At 45.7% G+C, this 16,199-nt stretch overlaps 1 long non-coding RNA gene across 1 annotated transcript; it reads left to right on the top strand.

Moving 5' to 3' along the window:
• Nucleotides 1–8,852: 8,852 nt before the first annotated feature.
• LOC116580741 lies at nucleotides 8,853–13,708 on the top strand. The gene is made up of 3 exons (XR_004281765.1): nucleotides 8,853–8,896; nucleotides 10,674–10,876; nucleotides 13,344–13,708. It is a non-coding gene; the product is annotated as an uncharacterized LOC116580741 (long non-coding RNA).
• Nucleotides 13,709–16,199: the final 2,491 nt, after the last annotated feature.

Below are 16,199 nucleotides of genomic sequence, written 5' to 3'. Positions count from 1 at the left end.
GGAGATTGATTACACAACAATGTGAAGAATGAACACTACTGAACTATACACTTAAAAGAGGTAAGACGGTAAATTTTATGTTATGTATATTTTACCACAATTAAAAATGTAAAAATGGGGCGCCTGGGTGGCTCAGTGGGTTAAGCCTCTGCTTTTGGCTCAAGTCATGATCTCAGGGTCCTGGGATCCAGCCCCACATCGGGCTCTCTGCTCAGCAGGGAACCTGCTTCCCTCTCTCTCTGCCTGCCTGTCTGCCTACCTGTGCTTTTTCTCTCTGTCAAATAAATAAATAAAATCTTTAAAAAAATGTAAAAATATAGGAGATACTTATAGCTCTTCTCGTAAGTCATTATTATTCTCCAGTACAGTGTGAAGGCATGTAGTAAACTGGAAGAAACTCAAACATTAAAATTAGACTGAGTTGCAGTCTAGGCTCTCCTAATGACCTTGGGCGAATTGTCTAACCTTTAGGAACCCCACTTTCAGTACCTATAAAATAGTCCTTTCTCCTGAAGATAATGGTAGACACCAGATGGAGTGTTTATGAGAATTAAATTTTTAAAATATGTGTGAAGCTCCTAACATGGTTCCTGGCCGTTGGTAAGCTTAACATAAATGACAGAACCTAGTATTGTACACCACTGTTAGTGTGGATGTAGTAGGGGCTGGAATTTAAATTCACAAAACTTATAACATCTTGGAATTTAAAAAAAAAAATAAAAACAAGTCCCTTTGTCTTCCTAAAGAAAAAGAAGACTGGAGAACCAGAACAGTGGTCTTCCGTGTGTCTGTTAACAGGGAACGCATTATAAATATAAATATAAAATATAAATATAAATATATAAATATAAACAAATCATCGTACAACTACCCAATGGGACATTGTTTATCTGTGAAAATGAATGATAGGTCTAGACATCATCAATATGGATAATCTCAAAGATAAAATGTTGGGAGCAAGAAGCCCGTTGCAGAAGAATCCATAAACTAAGATGCCATTTATACAAAGTTTAACACCAGGCAAAGCAATAATATATTGATAAGAGATGCAAAATGATTAAAAAAAAAAAACGTTTTTAAGAGTAAGAGAGTTGGGATCGGGAGGGAGACAAACCATAAGAGACTCTTAATCTCACAAAACAAACTGAGGGTTGCCGGGGTGGGGGTGGGTAGGGAGAGGGTGGTTGGATTATGGAAGGTATGTGCTATGGTGAGTGCTGTGAAGTGTGTAAACCTGGCGATTCACAGACCTGTACCCCTGGGGCTAATACTACATTATATGTTAAAAAATTAAAAATTAAAAAAAAAAGAGTAAGAGTGTGGATGATTAACAAAATTTAGCATAGGGTTATCTCTGGGGAAGGGGGCCTAGGGTTCCGTTTTCTGTTCTTTGTCTGGGGTGTAGTTGCATGATGTTCTTTAAACCATGCACATCTATTTTTCCCATGCTCTTTTTGTAAAGTGCATGTCAACATTTTTTAAAAAAGGAAAAGATGCTATATTTCAGAATTAAAAATACTAAAAGGTAAACGAAATAATGAAAAAACAAGATATATGGAAGCAAGAGACCTCTGGATTTTTTCTGAACGTTGGATTAGCTGTCAGTGAGCTGTCTGCCCTTAAAGAAGAGATACCACCTTTGTACATCTTAGTTTCCCCTTCTGTAAAATGAGGGTCATCTCTGCTTAGGATCTGGTATAAGGATCATATGAAAATCTCCACTATGAAACCTTCTTTGTAAAATGTTCAGTATAGGGGGCACCTGGGTGGTTCAGTGGGTTAAAGCCTCTGCCTTCGGCTCAGGTCATGATCTCTGGGTCCTGGGATGGAGCCCCGCATCGGGCTCTCTCTGCTTGGCTGGGAGCCTGCTTCCCCCCCTCTCTGCCTGCCTCTCTGCCTACTTGTGATCTCTCTCTCTGTGTCAAATAAATAAAATCTTAAAAAAAAAAATAAAGTGTTCAGTACATTGTACCTGTGACCGATCTTATTACTAAGGGAAAAATGAAAACACTCTGCTTACATCTGTAGTCACCTCACCTGGGTCAGAATGTGATTAGATCAAGTGCCTCTGTTAATATGCTCTCTTTGTTCTTTGAACTTTCTCCTCTTGGCATTTATGACAGTTTGGATTTTTTTTTTCAAGATTTTATTTATTTATTTGACAGAGAGGAAGAGAGAGCAAGCAAGAGAGCACAAGCAGGGGGAGCTGCAGAGGGAGAGGGAGAAGCAGACTCCCTGCTAGCAGGGAGCCCAGTTCCGGGCTCAGTCCCAGGACCCCGGGATCATGACCTGAGCAGACGGCAGACGCTTGTGCCTCTCGAGGTCGATCCTTGTGACTGTCATGAGCATCTGAAAGCATTCCTTTTATCTTGTTCTTGTTTTTCACTGAGAGAGCCAGTGAACCACGTTTATGGCTTGGGTTAAAACTTCAGGGGCGCCTGGGTGGCTCAGTGGGTTAAGCTGCTGCCTTCGGCTCGGGTCATGATCTCGGGGTCCTGGGATCGAGTCCCGCGTCGGGCTCTCTGCTCGGCGGGGGACCTGCTTCCCTTCCTCTCTCTCTCTGCCTGCCTCTCTGTCTACTTGTGATCGCTCTCTGTCAAATAAATAAATAAATAAATCTTAAAAAAAAAAAAAAAAAAAAAACTTACGGGTCAGAGATTGCAAGAGTACAGACCTGGAGGTGGGAAAGCAGACAAAGGAGAGAGGTTTTAAAGAGCAAGACGGTTTGAATAGGAGCCTTTCATTTGGTTTTCACATACAACAAAAGCAATGGGGCTAATGCTCGTTAGTTTTTTCGCATTATGATAGTTTCCAGTTATAACACTACACTTTAAGGTTCAGTACACTTTATGTTTTTATTTTTTTAAGATTTTATTTTATTTTTTAAAAGATTTTATTTATTTGACAGACAGAGATCACAAGTAGGCAGAGAGGCAGGCAGAGAGAGAGGGGGAAGCAGGCTCCTTGCTGAACAGAGAGCCCGATGTGGGGCTCGATCCCAGGAACCTGGGATCATGACCAGAGCTGAAAGCAGAGGCTTTAACCCACTGAGTCACCCAGGTGCCCCTAAGATTTTATTTTTAAGTCATCTCAACACCCAACGTGGAGCTCAAACTCACAACCCCAAGGTCAGGAGCTATATGCTCTATTGGCTGAGCCAATCAGGTGCCCCAGGTTCAGCACACTTTAAAGAGTTTTTAAATTGTGGTAAATTATACACTCAGTGTTTTTCTAGTATACCGAAAATACTTCAGTGAGTTTAGTAGACTTTTTCTTTTCTTTTCTTTTCTTTTTTTTGTTTAGTGCACTTAAAAAACATTTTATTTTATTTCTATTTTTTAATTTTTCTAAAGTCTTTATTTTTAAGTAATCTCTGCACTCAAGGTGGGGCTCGAACTTACAACCCTGAAATCAAGAGTTGCATACTCTGTAGACTAAGCCAAAAAAACTTATTACACAATCATTATGCTGTCATTGGAGAAAAATCACAAAATGTAGCTTAGTAAAAAGGAATAAAGTTAACTAGAAATCCCTCCTCTCAGAAGTGTTCGCAACACTTAGTAGAGTGAATTTTAGACATTTTCCTTCAAGGTGTGAGGGGAGCCACTACCTCACACTGAACTCCAGGGGGCGCCCTGTCACCCCCTCCAGGTCAAGTGGGGCTGTGTGCTGTCTTCTTGCTTATACTTCTTAACTTTTTAAAACAAAAACGGGATCATTCCTAGTATTTCTAGTAAGAAATGACATAATGGGTGAAAATAATCCGTCATTAATCGATGTCAACACCCCTCCTGGGATCATTCATAAATACTTATTGAAAACTTTTTAAAAAAAGATTTTATGTATTTGACAGAGAGCACAGGCAGGGAGGGGCAGAGGAGGAGGGAGAAAGAATCTGAAGCAGACTCTGTGCTGAATGTGGAGCCTGACGTGGGGTTGATCACATGACCCTGAGATCATGACCTGAGCTGAAACCGGGAGTTGGACATTTTATGGACAGAACCACCCAGGTGCCCCCTATTTATTGAAAACTTTGGTGCACTAGATCTTGAAGCTGTAACAGTGAATTCCAGGCAGAAGTCCCTGTCCTCACGGAGCTGACATACTGATGGAAAGAGATCGCAATAAGTAAGATCAATGATTAGTTAGGAACAGATATCGAGGAGGTAACGATGAAGTCTGAAGACAGGGAGGGTAGGAAATCTGGTATGTGGATGTGACTCTGAAGTAAAGATCCGAATAAAGGGAAGAGTAGCATGCAGATATCTGGGAAAGAGTGTTTCAGGCAGAGAATGGCAAGTGCAAAGGCCCTGAGGCAGGAATATACCTGGGGCATTCTAGGAGCATCAAGGCAGCCAGGATGACTGGTACACATTGAGTGGAGAGAGCTGAACGGAATGAGGTCGTACAGGTGCGTCACAAGATTGGTGAAGATGGCACAGGACATAGCACCTTACAGGTCTTTGTAGGACTGATGTAATCTGACTTTACTCTGCAGTAAAACCCCAGAGGTCAAAATATTCCCCATTGGTCTCAGCCCCCACCACCCTGGCCCAACATCCAGGTCAGTGTTCCCATCGCCGGCCCCCGACCCGGAGCCAGACCCAGGCCAGGCATAGCCTCAGCTCCCAATCCCACCTCCCCTGGGCTTGCTCTGTGGGGCTGCCAGCAATAGGCTGTACCTTGGGAAACTTCAGAACTGACACCTATGTTCACGGCCCCTCACACTATTAACCATCTTCCATCACCTTATGGGGCAGGAAGTTTCATCTTTGCCTTTGGGGTAAATGTGAGAAGCCATACTGAGTTACTGCTAATAACAAGAGAGACGCAGGACAGAGACTCAGAGTGATGGCAGAACTCAGAGAATGGAAGGTTCGGAGAGGGAGATAAAGAGTGAGAAGGTGATTTGGAAGGTGCTGAGGAAGGACTCATGGCATAACCTGGCAAAACAGCATTCTTGACAGAAAAGCACCCATGGCAAAGGCCCCAAGATGAGCAAGCCTCGTGAGTTGGGTGGAGGCCAGTGTGGTTGGTGACAAGTGGGTGAGGGAGGAGGAGGTGACATCACAGTGGCAAAGAAGGGCCGGGTGTACAGGGCCCCTGGACAATGGTATGGCCTTTAGCTTTGGCTCTGGGTAAGACGGGAGCCATGGGATGGTTGAGACCAGAAGGGTTACATGGTCACTCTGGCTGGGGTGAAAGTGGACTGGGTTGGCCAAAACCCAGGGGAGAGACCATGGTGACGTGGTTGCATCAGAGATAATGATAAGTGGTCATATTTGGGGAATTCTGGAACCAACAGATTTCCTGATGGATTAGATGGAAGATCTGATCCCCCAAGGTTGGGATGCCTGGGTGGCTCAGTCAGTAAAGACATCTGCCTTCAGCTCAGGTCATGATCCCAGAGTCCTAGGATCGAGCCCTCCATTGGGCTCAAAGAAGCAGAGAACCTGCTTCTTCTCCTCTGCCTCCCCTGCTTGTCTACACCCTTTCTCTCTCTCTCTCTCTCTCGTATTCGTTCTCTCAAATAAGTAAAATATTTTTTTAAAAAGATCCAATGGGCCATGTGAAGGAATTTTGTAATTTTTTTCCTAAGAGAAAGGGGAAGTCACAGGATTGGTTTTAAGCAGGGAGGTGCCGTGGTTGTATTTGTGGTTTTGAAAGATCACTCTGGCTGCTATATCAAGGACAGACAGGAAAGGAATGCTGTGGCAGAGGATGGTGGCGACTTGGACTAGGGTAGAGTAGGGTATGGGATGGACAGAACACAGCACAGTTCTCTCTGCCTCAGGGCCTTTGCACCAGTCACTGTTAATTACTCAACAACGCTTCATGCCCAACAAAGCCTATTATCTTTAAGACTTCAGGAAATCCCTCCCCTGTGACCCTATAACCCTGAAATTTCCTTGTTTTAGCAATTATCACACTAGATTTTCTCTGACATCTGTGAGGTCCTCATACCTAGGACCACACCTCACTGGATTCCAGGAGGTCAACGCCCAGCATGGGCTCTGGTGCAGAGAAGGCCTTAGAGAACTTTGTTGATGAATATGTGGAAAGAATGTGGTAAGGTGAGAGATTGATGCCCTGATATTTGGAGCTCACCTCTGTGCTCTCTCTCAAATAAATAAAATCTTACTAATAATAAAAAGATGTGACACACACCAGTAATTCGCTTTTCTTCTCCTTATATCCGCATGACAATCTTTCTGTGCCAGTACATGTCAATCTACCGTATTTTGCTAAAGGCTGAGTAGTAGTTCATAAAATGGGTTTACTTAACTGGCATAACCAACTTCTTATTGTTAGATATTCAATTTATTTTTTCCTTTTATATTTTTTAAAAGATTTTATTTGGGCCTCAGTTGTTGGGCGTCTGCCTTTGGCTCAGGTCATGATCCCAGGGTCCTGGGTTCCAGCCCTGCGTTGGGCTCTTGCTCAACAGGAAGCCTGTTTCTCCTACTCCCTTGCTTGTGTTCCCTCTCTCTGTGTCTCTCTGTGTCAAAATAAATAAAACCTTTAAAAAAAAAGATTTTATTTATTTACTTGACACAGAGAGAGATAGAACAAGCAGGGGGAGTAGCAGGCAGAGGGAGAGGGAGAAGCAGGCTTTCCACTGAGCAGGGAGCCCTATGCGGGGCTCGATCCCAGGATCCTGGGATAATAACTTGAGCTGAAGGCAGATGCTTAACGGACTGAGCCACACACATGTCCCTATTTTTCCCTTTTTTAATTAAAGTATTTCCTTGAGGGGTGCCTGGGTGGCTCAGTGGGTTAAAGCCTCTGCCTTCTGCTCAGGTCATGATCTCAGGGTCCTGGGATCGAGCCCCACATCGGGATCTCTGCTCAGCGGGGAGCCTGCTTCCTGTTGGGCTGGCAGGAAGGGCTACTAAGGATGGCGAAAGTTCCCGCCACAAGACCTGAGCTCGGACAGGAGAACAAAGGCCCAAGCAGGAATCTGAGACCCCCGCCCCGGGCTCCTGTGGACCAATGGGATCCCGATGAGCAGGCGGGATATCCAAACAAGGGAAACTTGCCAAAAGACCCCTGAGCTTTCCCCAAGACCTCTTAAAAGCCCCCTCCTCCCTGCCTTGGGCGCGACTTCCCCCACTCTGCTTTCCAGAGTCGCAGAACCTCGCCCGAGGGTGCCCACCTCCTCCCGGCACAACTTTCCCGGCTCCCCTTCTCCTGAGCCCTGAAACTTCGCCGGAGAGCGTTTTTAATAAATCTTGCCTTGCACCCACTTTGCCTGGTGTTGTGTTTATCTCGCCGGAAAAAAACTTTACACTTCCCCCTCTCTGTCTGCCTGCCTCTCTGCCTAGTTGTGGTCTCTGTCTGTCAAATAAATAAATAAAATCTTAAAAAAAAAAAAAGTATTTCCTTGAGTATCTTCATTGCATTTATTTCAAGGCACCAGATTTTAGGAGGATCGCTTTAACAGGTGTTCCTCCTGGGATGGTCAGAGGACTTGAGACTTTGTCTTAAGGGGAATATTAGATATACTTGTTCAGCCTGGAAGAGAGACTGATAAGCTGCGTCCACACTTCTGAAGAGGCTTCCAGATGGGAAAGAGAACGAATTTGTCGCGGGCGTTTCAGCTAGGAGAGAACCAGGTCTAAAGCATGGAAGTCACAGAGAGGCAAGCTCACATGTAATACAAGAAACTGTTTTCCTATGAGCAGAGCCGACGGAGACGCAGTGGACCTCCTTGGGAAGTCGTGAGCATCCTGACTCTGGAGGGCTGGCAGGAGAACCTGGTCGCAGATTTACTAGGAAGGATGATATCAGAGACTTGAGTGCAGTAGGCCAAAGTTGAATTAGGTGATATTTGAGAGTCCTTTCAAATCTGAAATTTTGTTACTATTTTTTTCAAAAGATTTTCACTTATTTATTTATGTACTTGAGAGAGAGAAAGGAGGGGCAGAGGGTGGGGGAGAGAGAGGTTCCCGAGCAGACTCCCTGCCGAGTGCGGAGCCTGACGCTGGGCTCCATCTCACCACCCCCAGGTCACCATCCCAAGACCATGACTCCAAGGTCATGACCGGGGCTGAAACCGGGAGTCGGAACTTACCTGACTGCGCTCCCCAGGCCCCTAGGACAACACTTCTAACCCAAGGTATCCTAAAGGATGGCACAAAAGTTGGCCGGAGGCCTCCGGGCTGGGACGGTTTCGATACGCGTCGAGGGGAATGCACGTTCCAGGCAAAGGCTGGTGGAAGATTGTGGGGAGGAAAGTAGGGCATGAAGCTAAAGAAAGTTGTGGAGTGAGATTTGAGCTGGCCCCAGGTAACGAAGAACTTCCAAGGTTGGGGGTGAGGTGGCCAGAGGCTGGTTTGTGTTTAGGACCCTGTTTCCTTGGCAGTAGCTGGTTCCCACAGGGTGGACATTTCACCCCAGCTCGGCCGAGTTCTCTTTGCTGAGAAATTTGGAGTATGTGGAAAGTTGGGCTGAGGTTGGCACCGAAGGACAACCTTCTTCAGCCTTTGTTGAAGAGGTGGAGAAGGGGCTCTCTTGCAGCCACCTGGAAGACCTGGTGGTATTTGGGTTTTTCTAAGGGCTTCGTGATACCCTTTAGACAAATGTATTTGTTTGCTTTCCGTCAGCTCCATGGCCTGCCCGTGAGTACTCAAGAGAGCCATCTGGCAGAACACCCCTGCCTGTGGTGCATTCAGCTCAGCCCTCCCTCAGAAAATCCCAAGTAGAGTTTCTAGAACTTTAGAATGCCCTGGTGCCCCTAGCCATGAGATCATAAGAGCCATGGAATAGGGGGGTGGCCTCCCAGCCCCACCCACTCTGGGGCCCTCGGGGCCTTTGTGACCCCCCCCCCCCCCCCCCCCCCGCCCCAGGCCCAGTCTCCTTTGCCGGGTCGTTTCTCCCTCTAACTTCCTGGCAGGTGGGAAGCAGGGGAAAGCGCGCTGTGATGAACCAGATGTTTCTGCTAGAACCATCCTGACCAAAGTGGCCTATATCATTTACCCAGGAGGAAGTGGTGGGTGGGGAGCCCCGGCTAGCAGGCTGCTGTGGATGGCAACCAGCTGCCTTTGCACCAGCAAGTCCTCGGGGTGAATCTGAAAAGAGAACTTTGCCCTGGTTTGTCCTGGGTTCGTAGGCAGTCGGGGCTGGTGGAGTGGGGGCGGTGGGGTACGGGGGACGCCCCGGCTTGCTTTTCCTGCTGCCATCTACATCAGCCGGGAGCCCCCTGGTCCCCAAGCAAGCTCAGAGGCTCCCCGCTGCCAGGCCTTTAGGTAATGCAACCTTGTATTCATTTAAGCACCACAAGGGAAAGGGCTCAGCACGGCCGCACTGGAACTAAGGAGGCCATCAGGAATGGCGGCAGCCCTCCAAGCCATCGCCACGCCTCGTTCACAGACCTCACGATTCTCTCTCATGGCATCCATTTCTCTGTATGTCGGCACCCTTCTCTCCTCCCTTGCGAACTGGCCCGTCCCCTCTGCGTCCTCCAGTTTCTGTGTTTTTCTAAGTGTTCATCTGAAAACAATGAGAATTTTCTCTTGCTCCACTCGAGAGAGGAAACGAGACTGTGTGTCCAGCCGCCTCTCGTCTTCATCACTGCTCATCCCCTGGCCCGAGCGACCATCCGCTTGTGCCTAGACTTTGTGGCAGTCCCCTGAATGGTCCCTCTGCTTCTAAGCTTGTCTCTGCTGTAGTCTGCTCTCCACACAGCAGCCAGAGAGATCCTTTAAAAATATAGACCAGATCATTTTATTCTCTTGCTCAAAACCCTCCAGTGCTGCTCCATTTCACTCAAAATACAAGCCAGAGTTCTCACTGTAGCCCAGAAAGCCTTAACCTATCAGTCATCTCACTGTCTCTCTGAAACCCAGTCCCCCTCTTGCTCACTCCTTTTCAACTACACTGCTGTCGTGGCTCTTTGCTCATTCCATCATACCTCTGCCTCAGGGCCTTTGCACTTGCCATTCTTTTGCTTGGCTTTCCCAAGAAAGCCTCATGACTCATTCCTGCATCATCTCCTTTTAATTTTGCTCCTTAGCACTTGTGGGCTTCTGCTTATACTATCCAATTTACTTATCCACCTGGGTTATTGTCCATCTTCCGTATTACAATATAAACTCTGCCAGGACAGCTTTATCACTGCTGTATCCCCAGTACATAAAACAGTGCGTGGAGCCTAGTAGACAAATATGTAGTCAGCAAATATTTACTGATGAGTGACTGCTTGGGGCTCCTCTTGCTGCTAAAGACAATGAAGAGGCTTTTGCTTTCCAGGATCTAGACTCTTCGGAGCAAAAAGCTGTATTGTCCAAGAAAGAGAGGTTGGGGAATTGAAAGTGGAGGCCCAAATTAAATAATAGATTTAACTTAATGTATGAAATTAAATAATAAGTTGGTGGCAGGTTAGCAATCAGTTGGCTCCCTTCAGAACAGAAACTGGAGGGTTTTGAGCAAGAGAATAAAATGATCTGGTCTATATTTTTAAAGGATCTCTCTGGCTGCTGTGTGGAGAGCAGACTACAGCAGAGACAAGCTTAGAAGCAGAGGGACCATTCAGGGGACTGCCACAAAGTCTAGGCACAAGCGGATGGTCGCTCGGGCCAGGGGATGAGCGGTGATGAAGACGAGAGGCGGCTGGACACACAGTCTTGTTTCCTCTCTCGAGTGGAGCAAGAGAAAATTCTCATTGTTTTCAGATGAACACTTAGAAAAATAAGGCATAACTGAAATCATTGTACCCGACAAAGGACACAAAAGACCTGAGCCATCCAGGCTGCTGAGAGCATCTTAGATGCACAGATTCTGGTACCCCAGAACCTCCCAGTTGAGAGTCTCATTTGTCACTCCCCCATGAGATCATATGTTTGAGTCCGCCTCCATGGAACACTGGAACTGTCAGGTAAGTGGAACAATCAAGCCATCCCAAAGAGAGCTGGCATCTCTTGGGTTAAGTCTATCTGAGGCGACCTTCGCCCTGAGCACTGACCTTGGGGATGGCCAGCTGTCGTCACCATGCCAGCACCATCAGTTTCTTTTCCTTTTATTTATTTTATTTTTTAAAATTTTTAAGTAATTTTATTTTTAAGTAATCTCTACACCCAGCGTGGGTCTCAAACTCACACCCCCGAGGTCAAAAGTCGCACACACTCCACTACCTGAGCCAGCCAGGCGCCCCAGCACAGTCGGTTTCGTACTGTTCATTTGATGCAGGCGAGATAACATCAAGCAGAAAGCACCTACTGAAGCCCATTTCCTCAAGACGGGCTGGCAATATGGCCGACGCTCTGAGTTTCATAGAATCCTCTCTAGATACTTGGTCTGTTTAAACCCTGATGAGTCATTGGCTAGCTAAGTTAGAGCACGGAGTCCGGAGAGACAGTGAGGCCCTTGAAAGCCATGCCGATAAACTTGGACGTGATCTTGTGTATGCAAAAGGGGCACTCCTCTGAGTTTTGAAAGCCTAAGAGAGACATGCTCAGGTTTCTTGAGGTTAATTTGGAATTCCCCAGGAGGCAGAACCTTCTCTGGAGGCAGAAGAGTGAAGGAAGAAAGAGCTGTCGTGGTTGTGAATTGTTCCCATGGGAACTGGTGGGGATTTGAACACACGGACTAGAGAGACCTGAGTGGGTCCTCGGAGAAGTGACGGTTGATGAGGGCCCAGGACTAATGAAGTGTGTGTGTGTGTGTGTGTGTGTGTGTGTGTGTGTAAGGAAAGTCGTGCCTCAGCACTTCCCCACCGGGCCCCAGCCTGAGATCTCTGCACCCCGGCTCCTCAGCGAAGTCACCTTCTCTCTCCAACATGGAGCCACGACACCCTAGAATCCTTGGGGGCCTCCTTACGCTTTTATAGCTTCCTCAACCTTACAGTCCTCAAGCAGAAGGGGAAAAAAACCATTCTTCTGTTCTTTTAAGCTGAAAACCAGAATCTGATAAATATGTAAATGAGCGCGTTTGCCTACTGAAGCATAAGCTAAGCTACAACCCAAGCAGTGGTGACCTTGGGATCATTTCCTGAATTCCTTCTTTTTTTAAAAAAATATTTTTTATATTTTTAAAAGATTTCTTTTTATTTATTTGACAGAGATCACAAGTAGACAGAGAGGCAGGCAGAGAGAGAGGGGGAAGCAGGCTCCCAGAGAGCCTGATGTGGGCCTCCATCCCAGGACCCTGAAATCACAACCTGAGCTGAAGGCAGAGGCTTTAACCCACTGAACCACCCAGGCGCCCCCCTGAATTCCTTCTATTCCAGGTGTTATGACTGATACATCTGAAGTTTCTATACACTTACACCCTAATTTAAGAATTTAAATTTTGGGATGCCTGGGTGGCTCAGCGGGTTAAGCCTCTGCCTTTGGCTCAGGTCATGATCTCTCTCAGGGTCCTGGAATCGAGTCCTGCTTCAGGCTCTGCTCAGTGGGGAGCCTGCTCCCACCCATCCCGCCTGCCTCTCTGCCTACTTGTAATCTCTCTCTCTGTCCAATAAATAAATAAAAATCTTTTTTTAAAATTTTTTATTTTTATAAACATACATTTTTATCCCCAGGGGTACAGGTCTGTGAATCGCCAGGTTTACACACTTCACAGCACTCACCAAAGCACATACCCTCCCCAATGTCCATAACTCCACCCAATAAAAATCTTTTTAAAAAAAGAATTTAAGGGATGCCTGGGTGGCTCAGTGGGTTAAAGCCTCTGCCTTCGGCTCAGGTCATCATCCCAGGGTCCTGAGATCGAGCCCCGCGTTGGGCTCTCTGTTCAGCGGGGAGCCTGCTTCCTCCTCTCTCTCTCTCTGCCTGCCTCTCTGCCTACTTGTGATCTCTGTCTGTCAAATAAATAAATAAAACCTTAAAAAAAAAAGAATTTAAATTTTGAAGACAGTCCAAAGGAAAACCTTCACTCTGGAAGGGGACAATTTGACTATTAATTCTAGTTAGATGTTCTGTGGCGAGATAATTAACAGTTTCTCCAAACAGGTTCAACCTGTATGGTTGATTACTAGAACTAACAATTTTTTTTCTGTCACGAAGAAGGTACAGTTCCAAATTGTTGCCGGTGGTTATTTTTGAGATTTAGGGTATGTGTGGGGGGGTGGATATTAAAAGAGATTGTTCATCCTTTTACTTTACACATTCCTGTGGTGTCTGAATTATTTTTTAAAAGATTTTATTTATTGATTTGACAGAGATCACAAGCAGGCAGAGAGAGAGAGAGGAGGAAGCAGGTTCCCACTGAGCAGAGAGCCTGATGCGGGGCTCAATCCCAGGACCCTGAGATCATGACCTGAGCTGAAGGCAGAGGCTTTAACCCACTGAACCACCCAGGCACCCCTGTGTCTGAATTTTTAAATGTGTATTCTTTTTTTGTAGTTTCAGAAGGACACAAAAGAATTTGATTAGATACAAACCGTAACTGTCATACAGAGGATCAAAGCAGCCAGCCTGAATTATCTGATTTTAGCTGAATTTGAAAAAGACTACCTGATATTATCTAAGTATCAGGATGCAACTTCTCACACTGCAGCCACCTACCAGCAGATGAGAGATAATGTGTCTGCAAAAACAGCCCACGGACCATGACACTAGAAGGGGCCTTGCGAGCTAAACAGGACTTCCTCACCACACAGGGAGAATCTGAAGGGGTTCCCACTTTCCCAGAAACAAATACAAGTTCCTCTATTCTGTTGTGTTTTTAATTATTTTTTATTTTCTAAACTTACGTAAGTTATACATCCTCATTGTTAAAAAAAAATTCAAGCAATACAGAAACATGAAAACCTTATTCTTTTAGAAATAACCACTGTTCGGAGTTTGGTTGTGTGTCCTTTCGGATTTTACACACACAAGCGCACACACACACACACACACACACACACAGTTTCAACTCCTATTTTTCTTTTCTCTTTTTTTTCTTTCGTTTTTTTAAGTAGGTTCCACACCCAGTGTGGAGGCCATTGTGGGGCTTGAACTTACAACCTTGAGATCAAGACCCGAGCCCTGACCAAGCTTCGGATGCCTAAGGGACTGAGCCACTTCCCCTTTGATTTTCTTTCTCTCTCTCTCTCTTTTTTTTAAGATTTTATTTATTTATTTGACAGAGATCACAAGTAGGCAGAGAGGCAGGCAGAGAGAGCAGGAGAAGCAGGCTTCCCACTGAGCAGAGAGCCTGATGCGGGGCTTGATCCCAGGACCCTGAGATCATGACCTGGGTCAAAGGCAGAGGCTTTAACCCACTGAGCCACCCAGGCGCCCCTTAAGATAGAATTCACATACCATAAACTTTGCCATTTTAAAGACTTTATTTATTTATTTATTAGAGCGAAAGCAAGAGAGATCACAGAGGCAGAGGAAGAAGCGGACTCACCACTGAGTGGAGAGCCCGATGTGGGGCTCAATCCCAGGACCCTGAGATCATGACCTGAGCTGAAGGCAGCCGCTCAACTGACTGAGCCACCCAGGTGCCCCAAACTTTGCCATTTAAAAATAAGTGTACAAGTCAGTGGTTTTTAAGGATTTTTTTAAAATTTCAAGTAATCTCTACCCCCCCACATGGAGCTCAAAATCACAACCCCAAGATCAAGAGTCAAATGCTCTTCCGACTGAGCCAGCCAGGCGCCCCATTCAGTGGTTTTTAATATATTCATAAAGTTGCACAATCATCACCACTAATTACAGAACATTTCACCACCCCAAGAAGGAACCTTATACCTATTGAGTTACGAGAGTTCTTTGTATATTCTAGATACAAGTCACTCCTATTAGCAGTCACTCCTCATTCCCCACTCCCCCCACCCATCCTGGCAACCATTAATCTATTTTTTTTCAAGATTTTATTTATTTATTTGACAGACAGAGATCACAAGTAGGCAGAGAGGCGGGCAGAGAGAGAGGGGGAAGCAGGCTCCCTGCTGAGCAGAGAGCCCGATGCGGGGCTGGATCCCAGGACCCTGGGATCACGACCTGAGCCGAAGGCAGCGGCTTTAACCCACTGAGCCCCCCAGGCACCCCTCCATTCATCTATTTTTTATCTCTGTAGATCTACCCATTCTGGACATTTCACTTAAATGGAATCACACAGTATGTGCTTAGTGTAAGGTTTTCAAGGTTTGTCCCCTTTAAGGCATGAATCAGTGCTTCATTCCTTTTTATGGTTGAGTAATAATCCATCGTGTGGATAGAGTCCATTTTCTTGATCTGTTCATCAGTTGATAGACATTTTCATTGTTTCCAGTTTGGGGCTAATAGGAATAAAGCTGCTATGAGTATTGGATACATTTTTGTATGAACGTTTTGTATGAACGTCCATTTTCCATTCTTTTAGAATTGCTAGGCTGTGTAGTAACTCTATGTTTAACTTCTTTTGAGAAACTGTCAGACAGTTTCCCACAGCAGCAGCACCATTTTACATCCGTCCGGCAATGGACAGGGGCTCCGATTTCTCTACAGCCTCATCGATCTGTGTTCTTTTCTTTCTTTCTTATTCTAGCCGTGTGGTATCTTATTTTGGTTTTGATTTGCATTTCCCTAAGGACTGATGATACTGAACATCTTTTCTCTGTGACTTGCTATTTGCCTTATCATCCTGTTTACCTATCGTCACCCAGGGGCACCTGGGTGGCTCAGTCAGCTAAGCATCTGACTCTTGGTTTTAGCTCAGGTCATGATCTCCGTGTCCCTGGGATGGAGGAGCCCAGAGCTGAGCCCCGTGTCAGGCTCCGCACTCAGTGGAGAGTCTGCTTGTCCCTCACCCCTCCCCTAACTCGCGGGCTCGCTCGCTCTCTAAAATAAATAAAATAAAATCTTATATATCATCCTCGGGGAAATGTGTATTTAAATTCTTTGCCCATTTGAAACGCTGGATCATTTATCTTTTTACTGTTGAGTTACGAGCGTTCTGTGTATATTCTAGATACAAGTCCATAGCAGATACAGGATTTGCCAATATTTTCTCCTGTTCTGTGGATATTCTTATTCTGTTTTTTGAATAGAAATAAGTTGCTAAATACACCATCTGTAACTTGCTCTTTTTCTCCGTCGGTGCCTTATGGGCATCCGGCAATGTCAAGAGAAAACGAGGTCTTTCTTCCCTTTTCCTACTGACATATTTTTTCTTCCTTTCGCTCTCATTTTTTTGAAGATTTTATTTATGTATTTGACACACAGAGAGAGATCACAAGGAGGCAGAGAGGCAGAGAGAGAGAGAGGAGGAAGCAGGCTCCCCGCTCA

The sequence above is a fragment of the Mustela erminea genome, chromosome 20 (assembly GCF_009829155.1).
Source record: "Mustela erminea isolate mMusErm1 chromosome 20, mMusErm1.Pri, whole genome shotgun sequence".
NCBI classification, from domain to species: Eukaryota; Metazoa; Chordata; class Mammalia; order Carnivora; family Mustelidae; genus Mustela; species Mustela erminea.
Note: the sequence above shows the minus strand (reverse complement) of the source record. Positions and strands in the feature narration are given on the sequence as shown.